The sequence below is a fragment of the Triticum dicoccoides genome, chromosome 4A (genome assembly GCF_002162155.2).
Source record: "Triticum dicoccoides isolate Atlit2015 ecotype Zavitan chromosome 4A, WEW_v2.0, whole genome shotgun sequence".
NCBI classification, from domain to species: Eukaryota; Viridiplantae; Streptophyta; class Magnoliopsida; order Poales; family Poaceae; genus Triticum; species Triticum dicoccoides.
Genome location: NC_041386.1, coordinates 351,276,280 through 351,282,950, shown reverse-complemented (window position 1 = coordinate 351,282,950; position 6,671 = coordinate 351,276,280). Strand labels below are relative to the sequence as shown.

Below are 6,671 nucleotides of genomic sequence, written 5' to 3'. Positions count from 1 at the left end.
ACTCTTTCCCTCTCTTTGAAGTAGATTTCTCATCTCCACTAGTCAAACGAAATAAGGCGAAAGGCCCACTACTACTTCATTCATGGCTTATTGATTTGATTGATCCCCCTTTCGTATTCATTCGACCCGAGGTGAGGTTCGAACAAGAGTTTTCATAAAAAGAATGGTTCTTTTATGCAATTATGAACGGGAAGGCCTCTTGTGGATTTCTCCAACTCTATGAATGAAGGAGGGAGTATGAGGAAGGCCGATTTTCTTTCTATATGAAGATGAAAAAAGGATCTGGGTCAAACATTTCTTAGTTTTGTTGAGTATGACTGAATGCGGAAGAGATCCTTATGTGGTATCACTTTACCACCATCTGAAATGCGCGAAACTCCGATTGGTGGAAGCCATTCCATGAAGATTCTCCCTTCTCTTACGTGAAATTCCCCTCTTTCGGTAAGCATCCAGTATCTTAGCAAATGAACATTTCTCTAAGCTTATCCTGTAGCTTATACGTCATTTGAAAGATGCTCCAAGGATCCAACGAATAGCTAAGGTTTGTTGACGATCCCTGGCTACAATCCCAGGAACATCATAAATAGTACCTGCGACTCCTACTTTGACCACTTCGCATATTGGCTCTATATTATATACGGCGTCAACCATAAGTTTTATTACATCGCGTTCAGTTCGAGCTAGGCGGTGAAAAGTTTTATAAACAATAGCACAAACTCTCGTTCTTTTACCATCGATCATGCGAAAGTTTACCAATTTCTTGATCAATTCTTTTTGCTCACCATCAAAGTCCCCCATATAGCTGAGAATTTCCAAGCAATTGGAAGCCGCTTTCGATGATGAGGCCGATAAATTGATATTACGCGATCGTTACTGTCCATCTTTTTCAGCTCTGCTCCCGAAAAGAGAAAGGAAAGGAGACTGGTCTTGACGTCGGCGTTGGTTTTTCCAACAAAACGAATATTTTTAGAACAGAACTTCACACTCAACAATTAGAAACTAGATCAACAGCGCCATTCTCGAATGTTTGACATATCTTCCAAAACCAATCTTAAGGATAGGATCATTTAAATGATCGAGATCACGAATCACACCTTTCTGCTAAGCCCCGGCCAAAGCGATTGTAGCAGCACCGGCACCTATTGATTTAGCTCCTTATAACATGTAGAGTCGCAACATGACATTTTTTCATGAACTTCCATGACAAAATGCTAGTTGCCTTGTAACGCATACACTAGAGCGTTTGTCCCATCAACGAAGGCTGCTATATGCGTTTTCTGATGAGCAACATTCTCTTATAACCAAACATCGCAAAGACAGAAAGGAGTATCATGAACGTAAGGCCAATGGCTAGCATACTTCGCTGAACACTGATGATATTCAGCTAAAGCTAGATGCATATTAGATTAGATTATATTCTATTATATCTTGCCTTGGTAGAGCGAAACTTTGAACCCAACACAAGCAACTCTCCCGGTTTAGCGATATTGATGGGTTCCAGCCTCATTCCACTAGCCATAAAAGCATTCTAAATATATAAAAGAGGGGGAATGGATTCTACAAGAAAAGGCGGGCAAAGGTAGTTTAGGGGTCAATTCTTAGAGCATAGCTCATTTCTAAGTCCCCAACCTGTCTCGTGCTCGTGCTGTATGCGATCGAATCTTGTGGTCAGATAGAGCAATGGAATCACCGAGTCGTATGAAAAGAGGGCTCTTATTTTTAATCTTAACACAAAGGCTAGCTCCCCTTGGGGTTTTCATATTACAATCATTTGTATTACATTCCTACCAATCCTGAACTAGCTATGACCCTTATAGCGAGCCTCGCTTTACCGTTTTAGATAGAAACATATGGCGCTCCTAAAGTCGATTGGATACTTTCTTTTTTATTGAATTCAGCTAAGCCGTGGACTTTCTCGCGTGAAGAACTCCTTCTTACGAGCTCATGGACTTGACCAATGCTAGTTCAAGTTCATGTCATATAAGGAAATTAGTTCATTAATTCGTTTATTTGCCAACGAAGAAGCCTTGCGCTACTCGGAAAGTACTGACTAGAGGGGGGGCGTGTGGATCCACAGTCCTAGCCATTCTCACAATGGGATAATAAAGCGAACAAAGACCATGAGAAGAGATTACAACATCCAGAACGAAGCCTGTCAAGCCATCCTTCCCTCACTGTGAAAATGCAACATCCGGCGTACTCATTGGCTTTGACCTCAGATTCATTACTAGCTAGAGAAGTAGTTTACATAACTGTCACAACTCCAATGCGATAATCTTGTTAATCAGCAAAGTAGCTAGCCTAAATAAGGAGTTTACAATCGCTTGACTATAATGTAAAGAGCGGCTAATGGGAGATTGCTTGAGTAGGCTCAGTAAGGGATTACCCGCCGGCAGGGTGAAAGAGCTTTCATTAATAGTATGAACTGGTGGATCAGCAAGATAGCTAGAGCTCCTTAAAGGAAAGCAAAATCCAATTCTATATTATATCAAACTATAAAGCAAAGTTGAGGAAGCTGCGCCTTTACTTGCTCGAATTAGAGGAAAAAGGGGATATGAAGCAATAACAGCTTTTCTTTTAATAGTAAGCAGGAAATACCCATTAAAAAGCAGTATCAGATTTTCTATCATACGCCTGAAAGTACCTGTGGGTTTCGTGTATAGGGAAGAGGGGGGAGGCTAGCTAGGGCTTACCTCTGACTCCCTTTAATCCAGCAACTCAAGTAGTACTATAAAATATGTGCTTGCAATAAACAGAAGCTAAAGGAAGAAAAGCAATAAAACTAATTCACTTGATTCTTGGGATCGATAAATGGCTTTTTTTCATTTGGGACTGCCCTCTTCCAAGAGTTCATCCACGAAAGGAATGGGGTTTATTAATGGTAAGGCTATTTAGTTTCCTATAGTCTATACACAATCGCCAACTCCCACACATCCTACCTACAGGTACAGGACTTGAAAAGGGCAAAGGGCTTGAGCTTGGCCTAATCACAGCAGCTGCTAACATTTCATCAACCAACTTTTCAATGGCTGCCTTTTGATCGTGCGAGTATCTATACGGCCTGAGATTAGTCGTCTCAGCTCCCTCCAGAAGAGGTATTACATGATCATGGGTCTGGTGGTAACTCTTTTGGCTCATTGAAAATGTCAGAGTCTCGGGTAAGTAACTTATTCATACTGTTAGGTATTCTAGTTTCTTTGCTGGTGGCATTCACTGGAAAAGCTTGCACGAGCATACAAATCTCTCCTTGTTGTAACTGCACCCTTCCTCTTTCTACTGACCTCCTTGTCTGATCCTGAATTCCCTTTCAAATTACTTTCTTGCCTTCCTTGACCAATGTTATGGATGGTGCACTGGTTGAGAAAATAATTGGCCCTTCCTTCTTATAGGAACAAAATCGAATCTCCCCCTCATACGAACCTACCTCCATGACTTTCATATCAAACTAAAACTCCTTCCCTTGCATTACCCATAGCATGCCATCACATTTGTGCTCACAATACATCTTAGCGCCATTTGCTACTATGATTTCCATAGGTTTATATGGAGTTGAGTCGTAACCGCCCACTTCACAATCTTTGGGGTCTACAAAATAGTGGGTGCTGCCACTATCAACCAAGGCAATCACTGGCACTCCGTTTACCTGGTATCTTTGTCCATAGTCGTCTCCTATTTTGGAAGACCGAGACTTGCGACACGGAAGCAATATTATTCAAATAACATGTCATTCAAACGCAGCGCGCCTTGTTATTGCTCGTCACGTAAGTGAATTTACGAATAGGGAGCCCAGGTGCCCAACAAGTGAACTATTTCCTCCTCCAGGATTGTTGCTTTCCTTCTATAGCCTCACGTATGAAAAACGTGTGCCTTATAGAGGGCTAGGCCACAAATACATAGCATAAATAACAAGGGTTTCGCCAAAGTAGACGCTCAAGCGAAACATTCCACTTATCGAAGAAGGTATACAGGTATTTCAAGTTCAAGAAGTAGGCATTGATCCCAAAGAATGTAGTGAAAATCTAGGCTAGGAGGAATGCGTCAGAGCCGAGGTCAGGCAAAAGGTTGCTAGATCTTTATGTTGGTCGGAAGTTATTTCTTTTCAATGAGGTTCAATGTTCTCTACATTGCTTAGAAGTAGCCTGCCTTACTCGAGCCAACTAGGATCAGAAGGTGTTGATAGGGCTATATTGTGATAGCCTGGCTTATTAGGGATGATAGACTACTCATATCAATAAGGAATTCCTTCTTTTCTGGGAGCCCATTCGGATAGAACTCCAAAGTTAAGCGTGCTTAGCTTGGAGTAGTGTCAGGATGGGTGACCGACCGGGAAATTGTTCCCGGGTGCGCATGAGTGAGGACAAAGTGTGCAAAAAAGACTAGTATTGATCTGTGGGGCCAGTCTAGATCCCGCTAGGAGTAACGACCACCGGCAGGTGTGTCCAGGGCGTTACAAGTTGGTATCAGAGCTGACCCTCGCGGTTACACAGATGGTTGCGGACAGGTGCGTGGTCATGTTTTTCATGACGTTTGTGACCCGTCGTGGCACCCGGCATGGCACATGTACCGGACTGGAAGCATAGACATTTGTACCAAGAGGGAACGTTCCTGTGGCCCGACGAGGACGTCGATTCCTCTGAGTGGGAGTGTATGTGATAGCCTGGCTTATTAGGGATGATAGACTACTTATATCAATAAGGAATTCCTTCTTTTCCGGGAGCCCATTCGGATAGAACTCCAAAGTTAAGCGTGCTCATCTTGGAGTAGTGTCAGTATGGGTGACCTATCGGGAAGTTGCTCCCGGGTGCGCATGAGTGAGGACAAAATGCGCAGAAAAGACTAGTATTGATCTGTGGGGCCAGTCTAGATCCCGCCAGGAGTAATGACCACCGACGGGTGTGTCCGGGGTGTTACATAGACTTTCTCTCATGGGCGTGACCATATTAAATAAAGGGTCTTTTCATCGCTTTGGCCTGGAGCCGAGTAAGTAAGGACTTTGCCAGGTTTGAACTCCAAAGTCATTTAAGCCCAGTATTTCCTTTGATTCTTATAGCCTTCGTGTCAAGGAGCGATGCGAGTGGTCCAATTGCACATCAATAGCAGCTGCTTTTATCTCCGCATTCACTAAACGAAGTGCTGAACCCATGTTGGTAATTCCATCTGTGCTCTACTGTCTTGAACTATTTTCTTTAGTTGACATGGAGGCTTTAGTGCTACGTTCAAGCTAAAAGCTGTGAAAGCAAGTCAAGCAGTGCTAGATGATGATAAAATAGTGGCACATCCTTCTTTTGAAAAGTGACCAAACGAGACTTTTCAGCATAGTATCAGATGCCTTATTTTGTTAGTTAGGATCTCCTTCTCACTCCAAAGTATGGTTGGTGTATACTCGGCCTTTCCCACTGTAGTTTGGAGCTCACCCTTTATTTACACCGACCCAATATACAATCAACAAAATGTAACTTTATAAGAAAGAAATCAAGCGAAAGCTAACAGTCAGCTATAAATAAATGCTTTTGATTTCTATCCAGCAGCTGATGCTTTATGTAGAAAAGAAGGAAATTCTTGGAGTTAGCATGGTACTGAGGTGTCTAGAGCGAGTGACGGATTATATCTTTTGGAACATTAGAGGTTGTGGACATCACTCATAGCTCCTCTATTTCTCAAGGATCTATGCTTCCTGTTTGCACTCTTTCTAGGTCCAATGCGATAGAGAAGCACAAAGTGAACGGATTCATCCTGCAAAAGTGGGCATACTAAGAGCTCTGGCTTGTCCTTGCTTCATGAGGTACATACTTCTTCCGGTTTGCTCTGTTGCCGAGCTTCCATTCTCGGACACCTACATTCCCAAGAGGCTAGGGTGGGCAGATACATGAAGTCGGAATGATTCCCACACCTGGATTGAATGCTCTGCCAAAGTAAACCTAAACAATTAATTGAAGGAAGTGTAGCCCGGCATCGATTTCATGTGTCGGTTGCCCAACCCAATAAGTAATAGTTTTTGAATGATTCGCGTTAGCCGGGAGTTAGAGATGTACTTTCTATTTCAATGAAGTAACCAACCAAAAGAGAGTGCTAAAGGAGTCATTTAGAAGTGAGTGAAGGGGCGCAGAAAAAAGCTGGTGAGCAAAGAAAGCTAAAATTGTTAATTAAATGGGCCTTGTTAATGAAGTATTTCGTTACCTTCCTTTATTCTGATTTTGACCATTTAGTTGAACTGACTCTGTTAATTCGCTCTCACGGTAATTGGATTGTGATTTCCTCTGGATTCAATCTCAATGACTGCTAGGATTTCTTTCTACTTCTATTTGTGGCATATAGAATTTTACGATAGATGAAGCGGAAGAAGGAACAAGGCTTGAAGGCAGATTAGCAAGGGAATGAATCTGATGAAGTTGTTCCTCCGCTAGAATAAGGGGGGCATGATCGCTGATTTGACCGGGCAGACCAGATGAGCGAGATTGATTGAAAGCGCTGTGCCAACTTGCACAATATTTTTAGACTCTAGTAAATCCTCTTCACAATTTATTTCGTACAGGCTATTCAAGGTCTATTGGCTTTATTGCTTATGTGGTACTTCGACCGCGAAGCCTCGCTTATGCACCGAGAAAGATCGTAGATAGGAAAGATCTATTATGCACCAACGACGGCCCCTTCTCTTTACCTTTATCGTCTCA

The 6,671-nt window shown here is 42.5% G+C and overlaps 1 pseudogene; it reads right to left on the bottom strand.

The window, feature by feature from the left end:
- Positions 1–330: 330 nt before the first annotated feature.
- LOC119288905 lies at positions 331–808 on the bottom strand (annotated as a pseudogene).
- Positions 809–6,671: the final 5,863 nt, after the last annotated feature.